Raw genomic sequence first — 12,563 nt, forward strand, 5'->3', positions numbered from 1 at the left:
TTCTGTAGCATCGTATCTCCAATAGTGAGACCAAGGATTCTGATTTGCCACACACCTCAACCTCAAACAATAGAATTAGTGAAAGCCCACTGCTCAAAGATCACTGGGATGGGTTCGATCACCCCCGCGACCCTACTGAGTATAAGCGGCGCAGAAAATGGATTATCAATCGAACAGCACATCAAGCCATTCAGTAATTTCTTTCTCGTTGCATGGGCTCATTCTTAGAATGGAGGATTACCCACCCATTACTGTTTTTATTCAAAAGTAGCCGTGTGTGGACCTCTTTTATACGTTATCGTATGACAATAAAACTTTTTTCCCATGCTACATTTTATATATCACTTTTTTGCTCTGCCAATCAATCGATGAACAAAATGTATGTTGGTTTATTGGTAAATCTGACTGTGCCTCACTAGACACAAACCTCAGCGGACGTCACTGTTTATACAATCATTGATAAAGATTACAATTACCATTTTATTGGCTGGGATCGAAATCCATTGTAGTAAAAGCCTGCGGTGGAAGAGACCATCTCTAAACAGCCTTGTTAGTTGCGCTATATTAAGTGTTACGTTTTCATTTGTACGACGATAATCAAGCCAAAACCATTAGAGTGCCTGTGGGGCATTTAAATACTGGACTTGGAGCCAAAGCATCCAATTGTATTTAGAAAAAATCTCACCAGACTTGATGTAAATCATTAAGAAGAGGCAAAATTCCGAATATTGTTTTTTTACTAATTAGAATAAAGAATAATTTATCGTTTTGCACTTTATGCATACAGTAGTTACGAGTATATTCTACCCTGTTTGTACACCAAAACAGTTCTACAAATTTCCACAAGAATACATAAATCTGCTACAGGCATGTGATGGCCACAGAACGGTTGTAAGACAGGCAAAGCCACCCCAGGGCACCCAGCCGTGCGGTGTCCGCATGCTCCCCCACTCACCCAATTTTTTATTTTTGTGTTTGAGTGGGACAACATCTCATTGTGTTGTGATTTAGGGTGCCTTTTTGCCTTTTGTCCAATTTTGCCTATTGTCCCAAATTAAGCATCCTTTAAAGGTAAGGTAAATGGTTTAAAATTGGTCTATTTCTGTCTTTGTGAACAGTATATCAATCTTAATGATCCACACATTTTAAAAAAATTATTGTTGTTTAGGTACAATATTTTGAGTATGTATTGTTTTAAGAATGTGGCTATTTTCTATCAGTTTACATGCAATATATGTCAGGACCAGAACAGGAAACAGGACCTACTCGCGTAACGTTACTCACAGTTTTATTGGGGAAAGAAGAAAGGAGCGCACACTCGATCCGCGGATCGTTGGTCGAGGGGAGTAGGTTGCTCAGCCGCGGAAGTGGAACTTCCGTGGCTAGCAATGACGGTGTCAGGAACGGAAAAAGCCAAAATCAAACAGATCGTAGCGGGAGCAAAACAGGAAAAACGGAGATTCTCAGACGCACCGACAAAAGGCGACTCACAGACAGCGTTTAAGTAGTGACAGGGAGCAATCTGTCAACGAGTTTCAGCTGGTGTCCATGGGCAGGGCCAATTGGGCGCCATGGCAACCGTGACAGAAGCTGGCACCACACGGCGGGGGCTAATTGGGCGCCATGGCAACCGTGACAATAAAGGCTTATATAGTTGTATATACGGTAAAATATTTGGGCAAAACAGATAATGGCCACCAATCTTTGAAATTATTGCAACCATTGTTAATTTCCTGTTTCAAAAACACTCGTTTTGTCAAGTTGGATTCAGTTGATCCAGAAATATAAGGTGGACTCGCCCCTTTTTTCTTGCAAAAATGTGGCTGTTTGGACCTAATATATCAGATTTGGGATGATGGCTATCAAAAAGTAAACATTTTAATCAAAATCTGCTTGTTTGTGTGTTCTTTATGAAATATAGATGAAAACAAGAAATGCATCGTTGCATTGTAAAACACTCTTTCAGCTTACACAATGCTTTAGATGACACATCCAACTCAAAACACAAACACAGTAGAGACATGTTCACCTTTCACCCCTGAGTTCCTCGATTAGACTTAAGTGGCTAATTGGGGGTCTTTCCTCGCGCTTTAGGGCCGACCCTCAGGATTACTCCAAGCTGGGATGCAAAAGGGGGGCATCACCTTAAGGGTGCTGGCCTTACTCGCAGCATCTTCCTCTATGTGACCCCCACACCAAAATGAAAAAAAGAGAACTTAATTAAATTGCTGAGGCAGCGAGTAAGGAATGTTTGCTTTCCTCTTGCTCTCTGCTTGAGCCCGACTGTCTGCGAACGTTCTTTGCATTTCTCAGCCTTCCGAACTCTCTGTCACAAAAAAGATAGTTTGTTTTGGGTAAATCTATCTGAAGAGGCTCCTACCTTTCATTCTATTGTACTGTCTGGCATAATTTTGATTACTTTTAAGTGCTTTTCAGGAATAATTCTCAATGAATCTTCCGCTTTTTTGTCAGTCCTGCTGGACTGCATCAAAACTAACTCCTGTTTGTGCAAGTAACTAAAGTTGAATTATAGCTATACCTATTACATACATTAAATCTATGATTATATCATTCAAAATCAGACTCCTTTTATTTTAATTCTCTTTGATATATCTGTTCTAGGGCAGCACAGCGGCACATTGGTTAGGGCCCGGTCACACAGCCGTTTGCGTCTGTATCGCGGGTAAAATTTTGCGATTTTTTTTTGCCCGTGGTTGCCCGCGATGGAAAATGCGCAAAATTGGCCAACCCGCTGTTCATCGGTGGTATGCCCGCAAAACAGACGCCGGCGACTGTTCCGCTTCCTCATCGCGTCATTTCCGCGTCATTTCCGCGTGTGGACCACGGGTATAAAAGCTGCCGAGCCGGGGTTATGCCGAGAAATGCATCCTTGCCGAGATTTGCATCCCCTCGCTACTACAACCACTTTTACCTCGTTTTATCTCACTTTTATATCACTTTTAGGGAATTTAATGGCGACCATACAACCAAAACCACTTCGTCTTGCATTAGTTGGGAATGTAATACAACTTAAACCATTCCGTCTTTGTATTTGTTGTGAATGTAATCGAACGGTAATGCACGCCGTATACAAATCACATTTGAGCAGGTAACATGTTTATTTTTCCTTTTTCTATTCAAATCGCTTGTATTGAAACTGTTATGCACTCTACCATAAAGCTTATTTCTGCATAATAAGCTTTACGGTAGAGTGCATAACAGTTCTCAAAAATGATTTATGTACAGTGTGCATCACCGTTCGATTACGTTCACAACAAAAAAAAAAACGGAATGGTTTAAGTTGTATTACATTCCCAACAAATGCAAGACGAATTGGATTTGGTTATATCTTTGCCATTACATTCCCTAAAAGTGATATAAAAGTGAGATAAAACGAGGTAAAAGTGGTTGTAGTAGCAAGGGGATGCAAATCTCGGCAGGGATGCATTTCTCGGCATAACACCGGGCTGTAGAAATCATAACCGCTCAAGACACAGTCCCGTGAAGATCAAGATTTCAAGCTATGGCACCGAAGAAGCCAATATGTTATTATTGTAATAGTTTTTCATTTTTATTTTATTATCTTGTTATGAAATGAAAAGAAATGTCAAGAAATAAAAATGGATTAAGCCTCGGCCGAGTCATACCTAAGACTTACAACATTGGTACTCATTGCCTCCCTGCTTGGCGCTCAGCATTAAGGGTTGGAATTGGTTGTTTGGTCACCTAATGACTAAAATGGCTGCGCCCTGTTTGGCTGCGGCTGGATCGGCTCGCTACAGTTTAACTTTACGGGTCAGGTGTATCGACATTTCGTTCTGTGTGCATTGTTACAAAGAATGACAATAAAAGTAAATTCTATTCTATTCTCTATTTTATTCTATGAGTTCACACTAAAATAGATATTTGACAGTTCAAGTTAATTCACACATTTCTATATTTCTGCTGCACCGCAAATTTTCAAGTACCAAGATAAATTAACTATAAAAACTGTTTAAATGGGCCCAAGCCTATTAGTGGTTTCAAAGACCTTTCCCCTTTGTTTCTTTTGTGTTTTTTGTTTGTTTATTGTAGTTGCTTTTTACACTTACTATCAAATTATATTGGATTTTTAATCAAATAATTTTGTAATAATTTGTTTAACTAATAATTTTACTTTTACAAATAAAAACACAACACATACTAATAAAATATTAATTAAATAATGAATAATAATAATATTAATAATAGTAATATTTAAAAGAACAGAATTAATGACGATGATAACAATAATAATAATAATAATATAATGGGAGTAGTAGCACTATAATATTACTAATAAAAAAATCGTAGTGTAACGATGATAATAACAATAATAATAAGTTGGATACTATTGTTATGTTTATCATTAAACATAATTCAATAATAAAAATATAATGAAAAATAATAAGGGTACTTTGATAATTATCGTAATTGTATTCATGATAATAACAATTATAATAATACATATGCTTATTCTTAGTCGTATTACTCTTAAAATATAATAATAATAATAATAATATTAAGACTCATAATAATATGATAATCATAAAAATCTGAATAATACCAATAATAAATATTTTATTACCAAACAATAAACTTTTGCTAATACACAGTTTACTTTTCACAGTTACGCTACTTCATGGAATTGCATCATGAATTGTGTTACGCATTCTCAATGGTTAAACAGTCTCCCTGCTAATTGTTATTCTATGGTTCAGTAGGGTTTTTTTTATGGATAAAATGGATTTTTAATTTGGTTACACAGTACTTGTATTTGTTAAACAAATCTTTGAGCCTTTTTAGGAGGTTTATTGTTGGGTTTTAGTGTATACTCAAGGATTTAATGGATTTTGCCTGCTACAAGTTCTTTTTGGAACTTAAACCCCGTGATAAACAAGGGATTACTGAAATTATAATATAATTAGAAATATGGAACAATATAACAAAATATTGCAAAGAAGTTTTATCAGGTGGGGTTAACATTCATTGTTCATAATTTAGAAAAATGTAGAAGGAAAACTATAAAAATGTGTATATTTAGATGTCGATGTAAAACTGTGGGTGTGATGTACCCGCATACAGTTGGACAAATCAATCTGTCATTGTGATCGTCAACAGTTTTTAATTTCTTTAAACTCTGAGGGACTTTTTTTTGTACATGTCACTTCCTAACCTTGTGCCAATCGGGAGAAATGTGGGCTGTTTCTTCCTTGTTGTCAATTAGCCAAAAAGAGTAACGATTTTGAGAAAACGAAACCATGGAGGAAACAGGCAGAGCCACTCTCACACGTGGACAAACATGTTCATCAGGCACATAAAAAAGAATCAGTTTCTATGTTTGTGCGAGCATGTGCGTTTTCCTGTTGTCAAGAGCATTAATGTGAATAATATAGAAAATTGTGTATAAGAGATCATTTCAGTATTGCAAATAAAGAGAAATACTAAATGTCATTAACGGAATACATGGAGCAACAGCAGAGTACAAAATTACAATAGCAATCCCTTGCATTGTCAACGAAATGATCATGATTAAGATTATAAGTGCTCTTATTAATATACAGTATATCATATTGGACTGCAAGTGCTCTCATGTAAGGATTCGCTGACTTTAAATGTTGCATATGCAAATGACGGTTTTGGATCGTCAACTTGTGACCAAATACTTCACTAAATGTCGCCACAAATAACCCACAACTATTTCAACTTCATAGTTCCATATTTTGCAAACTGCTACATTCGTCACCATAGCTTTAAAAAAAATACAAACAACACCAATTTGACTGTCTTCCGATTCTTTTGATTCATCTATTCCTTTCTGCAACTCCAATCACTTGGATTTGGATTGCGGGTGTTCAGGCTTGTCCGGAATTCCAAAACTAAGCATATAGGGCAGAAACGACCAGTCAAAAGCATAAAGATGTATATTATATATCATACTGTGTCATGAACCAGAACAGGATCAGGACCCAAACGCGTGACGTTCTCAAACAAGCCTTTTATTTCACGGGAATTGGGGAGTCATGCACGTGGCGTGGAAAGACCTGAAGCCAGAGAACGACGAGATCGATTCCAATTGCACGAGTTGATATCGGACAGATGGAGTCGATACCGGACAGGGCGGGACAGACAGGATAGATAATGAATCAGGATATCGAAAATAAACAGGACGAACTACACGGGAACGAAAACAGGAGAAAATAATAAACAGGACAAAAAGACGGAAACTAAACTGAAAACCGATATTAAACAGGATACAATAAACGGGAACAATACCGTACAGGAAATACTAACAGGGACAGGCCCGAGTCGAAACCCACGTCTTGCGGGGGCGGAAGTTCGTTGACGGTCTGACAAGGTAAGAGAGAGCGCACTGACCTTAAAAAGACGGAAAGCCAATCTATTAATGAGCCGCAGCTGGTGCCACACGGGCGGGGCCAATTGGGCGCCATGGAAACTGTGACATGCTGATGTTTTATTACACATTTGATATAATTTTCAAAAGATTATTCAAAAGTATCCATGTGCTGTGGAATGCTCTACCCTCTGAAGTTTGATCTGCAACCTCAGTGGAACTGTTTAAATCTAGGCTTAAAACACACTTCTATTCTAGTTTATGAATGACCTATATTTCACCTTGACAATATCCGTGTATTATTTGTTATTGCAACATCCAGCGCAGCCTGGTCATACTGGAAGGGGGATTACCTCATGTGCAGTCCCTTCTCAAGGTTTCTTCATTTTCCTCATGTTGAGGTTTTTGAGTGTTTCCTTGCCCTCATGTAGGTTTTAGATCAGGGGATGGTATCATAATAGTCTGTGGTTTGCAATAGTCTGTGCAGCCCTTTGAGACTCCTTGTGATTAAGAGCTATACAAATAAACATGACTTGAATTGACGTGTAAATGTATATGTAGGTTTATAAGAACAGAGGCATAGGTTGTGCTAAATAGTGTGCCCTTTCTCCCAAAATATCCTTTTGTGGATGTTGTTTTCTTTAAATGTGGTGATTCTTAAACAGGGCATTTAAGTCAACAATAACTAACAGGGTCCTTTAAAACAAATGCACCTAGTTTTGTGCAAGTTAATTCGAAGCTTTTCACAGTGCAGTATGAAACGGTACTCAAATTAGTTGAATGTATTCTAAGGCAATGTGTATATATTTATCAAAAAGTATTCAAATAAGCCAACTATGATAATAAATAAATATGTATGTGATGTATGAGTACAATACAATTGTACACGGTTCCACAGTTATTGTAAGCAAAAACAAAACAAAAAAACAAGAAAAAAACAGTTTGAAAATGTGACGGCCACAAAACTTTTCCCTCCTCTGATAAAGTGTTTGGGTCAATTTGTGAAAGGAAAAGTGTAATAATTGCCTAGATGTAAAAATGTAGTTCTACAGAAATTATTCACAGAACAAAAGTCAGAAAATACTTTTCCTGAAATAAATAATAACCAAATACTGTTCTTTAGATTTGTCAAAGAACAACACTGTTAGTCCAGTGGTAAAAGTTCTGCACGCTCATAGCCGTAATTTCAGTATAAATCCTGTACAATCAAAAGCATGCATCCAGACTTAGTGTTCATTTTAAGTTAAAACAAAGTGCACATTACGGTATATGAAATAAAAAATCAAAATGCTCTGTGTAATTGATCAGGGGATCGGACCAGAACTGGAGAGGGGACGTAGTTGGGGGACCATTGATGTAAAGTGTCTGGAGCAGCAGCTGATAGATAAGACATTTCAGTCGTGACCAAAGGAGAGCAATTCCGTAAGGTATTCATACTTGCTCTTGCGTATAACATCATACTCTCACACATTCACAATTATACTCTCATACAGACAGTCATACCCATGCACAAAAACTACTATACTCTCGCATGCACCCTGCGTCCGTGTGAGAGTATAGTTGTGCATGTGTGAGAGTGTAATGATATATATGAGAACAAGTATGATTTTCTACTCAGACAGCCTCTCATAGTTCCATTCATTGACAAGTTATCCATCCAACTCTGGTACAATCCAAAGCAACGCACTCTTGAATCAACTTTTCAAATCGTCCTTTCCACGCGCGATTGTGCTTGCGTGATGGCGAGTGGGTGTAAAATGCGAGCTGTCACTCACCTTTTTTATGTAAGATGTGATCCAAAGCGCAACAAAAATCCCAGCGGCATAAATCTATCTGCTGGACTCACAATTTATTATCCAAATTGTGCACGTCGCAAAATGTCCACGACGTGCCAGGCTCCGTTTCTCCTCTTTGCGTGTCCCGATCCAAACTGAGTGTTCCGCCTCCGATCCACGAGCGGAGGAAGACTTGAAGAAGGAGGAGATGGAGGGGGAGGTGCGCACAGGACTGAAATGGGCGAGGCGGAGACTTCTACCTGCATGCGTAGGAGTCCCGAACCAAAAGTGTGCACTAATCACATAAGGATTCTATAACCAGAGTGCCACGCATGAAACATCCCAATTTTATCATTGCACAAAAGCATAGGCCTACCATTGTTAAGTATATTTGCTCAAAGTGATTGAGTGAGTTACTGTAACATTCTTCCACATCAATGGGTGGCTGCAGATTAGTTATTCTAATGGTGCATGAGAACTCCCACCTTAATCTTGCGATTTGAATTCTAAGTATTGTTGGGAATCAAATATTAAAGTGTATCGTTTACCAAATTGTTCGAATTAGTTATCTGACTCCATTAACTAAACACAACCTACATCCACCCAACAATGCACGCTCATTTCTTGATGGAAAAGATGAACAAGAATAGCCGACATTTTCACACGGGGGCAGATTTAATTTCTTTAACAATTTAACTAAGTGAACTCCATCGAATATGGCCGAATTAGTCGAATTAGTCTCTGGGAGTCTCTGGGAAGCATTCTCTCCAAATCCTTTAGCCTTCTTCTCTCGGCCTACGTCTTTCCGCAAGATGGTGTCCCGGCTCCTCCCATGGGCGCGCAAATGAAGCCCCCTGGGCTCCACCATCTTGAAGAAGATCGCTGTGATGTCTGGAATTAACCAAAACAACAGAGCGTTTATCAAAACAATGTCGGCGGTCCTCCGTCATCAGGGCCCCTCCGCATCTGGATGCGCTGATTATCTTATCAGCCTCACCTCAGTTCCCGCCACTCCTGTAAACAATATTTCCTACCAGACCAGGGTGCCCTGAACTTTCACAGCTCATTGAACTTAAGCCTATTCGGAGAAAATCTTCATTGCACTCAATAAATGTAACTTGTATTCAATCGTATAAAATCCTTCTTAGTCAAATGTATAAAATCCTTCAGTATGTAGCAACCTAGCTAATTTCTAAGGAGCTCCTCACAATTTGGAACCTTTTTACTCATCTCCTGGCGTGTTGCATACTCTCAGCCTCTGTCAAGCTTCTTATTTTGCGCATGCAATTACATGCGTTTCATAAACACGCTCGTATAAACTCTTTTTGGGGTTTGGATTACCGTTGTGACTGTACTTGAAACAGGCGTTTTCTTACTTTCACCATTTTCATGCTCCACTGGCAAATACAAGGAAAATAAATGCATTGACAAGAATATCTTTCCAAAGACCCTCTCTCCCTAGTGCCTCCATTTCTTCCAACCTGATGTGTTCCACCCTAAACAGCTTTGGATAAAGGCAGATAGGTGCGGTGGAAAACCAAATAATAAGGGCTCTTTGAACTCAGTTGGGAATTGTTAACACATACTTAAAAGGGAAAATATTATAATTTCAACCTTTTAGGAAGACCTCGAACGACTCACCCTACCTTTGATTTTTTTATAATTAAGTGAGTCTTAAGTGAACTGCCCCCAAACTCAAACATAAAAATAAAAAAATCTGTCTATCTATCTATCTATCTATCTATCTATCTATCTATCTATCTATCTATCTATCTATCTATCTATCTATCTATCTATCTATCTATCTATCTATCTATCTATCTATCTATCTATCTAATCGCTAACTCCCATGTTAGCGACAAACATGTGTCTGTATCTCTAGCAGTGTGAACAATCACCATATTAACAATATTCAAATAAAACATTACACTGTAAACAACTCAGCACATGTTCACGTTTAGAAATTTGACTTATACTGGCATCACTTAAAGTGTTACGTCTGAGTATCTATTTCAAGCGGGCATCTTGGGAAAGCATTGGCACAGGTGCTCTTCTTCTCAAAATTCAGCGTGCCAACGAGCTGTCGACGGAGATGTTAGAGGCGATAATGTGAGGGCCCTGACCGGGGTTGGGTGAGGACGGGAGGGCCCCTGACCCCACATTCAGGGACATCAAGAAATGTGAATCCACACACAAACATACTGTATATGCGAGGGTGACCGCCAAAGTGTAGAATATATAGTTTTCCTATCTTGATCATTTTGTGCTGCTCATTTTCTCATGTGCTTCTTGGCCACCAGGGGCCAGTATGGTATGTGAAAAATAAATGCATAAAGAATATGGTTACAGCAGCTCAATAAGCATTTGCTTTTACAGAGAGCCAAGTTTGGGGATTTATGGAATACATGCGACTTTTTTACATATTAACCATTTAAATATAAAAAATTGCATTCTGTTACAGTTACAGAAAAAAATACTCAAATAACAGGTATATTTAGTTGAAATGAGGATTGCTTTGCATGATTAAAATTTGATTCAAAAGTATCTTTACATATACATAATGTGCCGATAGACAAATTGTGGCTATAATATTTTTTATCATTGCCACTGGAGAGACAGAGAGATGAAGCTTACACACAACGTGCACACGGTGTCACGACCAGAACTGAATCAGGACCCAAATGCGTAACGTTAACTACAAGTTTATTGATAGAAAGAGGAAGGGCAGCGCCGGCGATCCGGTGCCCGCTGGACGCAAGAAGCAAGCCGCTCACAAAATAGGATCGTAAACCAAACACGGAAGTGGATCCTTCGGAGCAGGAGATGGTGGTGTCGAGGAAGGAAAAAACAGGTCAAAAACGTGGTCGGAATCAAAAACGGGTCGTAAGAAGGATGGGAGAGCGAAACAGGTCGTAGCCTGAGACAAACAGGTAGATCAGGAGCGGACGGGTGGAAAAAACGGGTGCAAAAAGCGGGACCGACCGGAGTCAGAGTCAAAGTGCTTACCCTGTATAAACAGAGGTTTGCTGACTGACCGACAACAGGCGAGTGAAAGGACTGAGATTAAAAAGGACAGGGAACCAATCAGGTGGCCCACAGCGGCTTGCGCCAAACAAGCGGGCACAGGTGATCCTAATCAGTCATCATGACACACAGATTGTAGTAACGTCTGTGTCTGTTGCGCAGATTGTATAAATTGCATGTTTGTTTGTGTGTTGCAGGTAAAAGACAATTAATTTTTGTATGCATTTTATTTGTCCTTCAATATTGCACTCATTTTGTTGAATTGGGCCGAGCTTGCAGTTTTGTGGAGCTGTTTATGTGTGTGCATATTGGTGTGCTTGTGATGCGTTTAAGGACGTTTAAATTGGATTGACCATCTTCTTTTTGTATTCGCAGGTAATTTTTGTTGAAAATCCATGAGACAATGTGTTCAAATTGTGGACAAAAACAGCCTATCTGGTATGCCGTTTGAAAGAGAATGTTTAATTTTTGCTAAATCTTACATGGTAAAAATGAGTGCAGTTTTTGTAGGATTACGAGAAATCACCTGACTTTGGTTTTCTCCAATTCCTTTTCAAGGTTACATTGTAACTTTATCTTAAACAAATTTTTGTATTTTTTTTCATGTTGTGTTATTTTTGTCGTTTATTAGAATATTTTGTACTGGAGTAATCCAAAAGTAATTAAAAGAACTCCTGTTACATTCCCCAATGTTATGGTGGTCCGATTATTTTACTATTATACATATTTCATATTTTAACAGTTAACTAGTAATTGTGTTGGATTACATTTTTAGAGTAACAGACCCAACCACGCAGAGAGCAAGCAATATAGTTCCATTATTTCTGTCTAGATGTGTTGCAGCACTATTTGTTTTTGAAAATCTGTTCCCCACTGTGACTTTGATGCCATTCCCTCACATCCATGGCATTAATGAGCTAGCTGGTTGTTGCGAAGGAAAAGAACATGATCTAATCCTGATAAAGTCAGCAGAGAATTTGTAGTTGCACGTGAGAAGAAGGTGCAGAAAGAGGAACATTTGACAGGAGCAGGTGAAAACAAACACAGGTGTTTGCTCTGCTGCTTTACAATGACTAGTTACAGTGTGAACTTTTCATGGGAAGCGTCACACAAACGGGTGATGGGCCTGCTTTCCATTGATCGCACTTTACCGATACATCGGGGAAACAATGGGCTGCTTGAGTTCAACATTGAACCTTGGATGTACAAATAAGAATCAACTGGTTCTTTTTAAACTTCAAAAGAAGCCCAATGTGCATGTGGAAAGAAATGTCTTTTGTGGTAATCCAGTACAAAGTCATGAATATAAGGCAATTGAAATCTTGGTTTTGATTGGTAACAGAATTAAATTCATGTTTTTATTTTTGTTGTCATTGCTGTCATTGCTGTCA

At 38.5% G+C, this 12,563-nt stretch overlaps 1 protein-coding gene across 1 annotated transcript in view; it reads right to left on the reverse strand.

Annotated features, from left to right (window-relative positions):
• Window positions 1-8,311, reverse strand: part of LOC148361188 (vasorin-like) — a 34,733-nt gene extending 26,422 nt beyond the window's left edge. The window contains exon 1 of the mRNA XM_088341907.1: window positions 8,149-8,311. The gene's annotated coding sequence lies outside the window, so the exon portion shown is untranslated. The remainder of the gene's footprint in view (window positions 1-8,148) is intronic.
• Window positions 8,312-12,563: the final 4,252 nt, after the last annotated feature.

Source organism: Urocampus carinirostris, chromosome 8 (genome assembly GCF_059441175.1).
Source record: "Urocampus carinirostris isolate Australia breed hairy pipefish chromosome 8, RoL_Ucar_1.0, whole genome shotgun sequence".
NCBI classification, from domain to species: Eukaryota; Metazoa; Chordata; class Actinopteri; order Syngnathiformes; family Syngnathidae; genus Urocampus; species Urocampus carinirostris.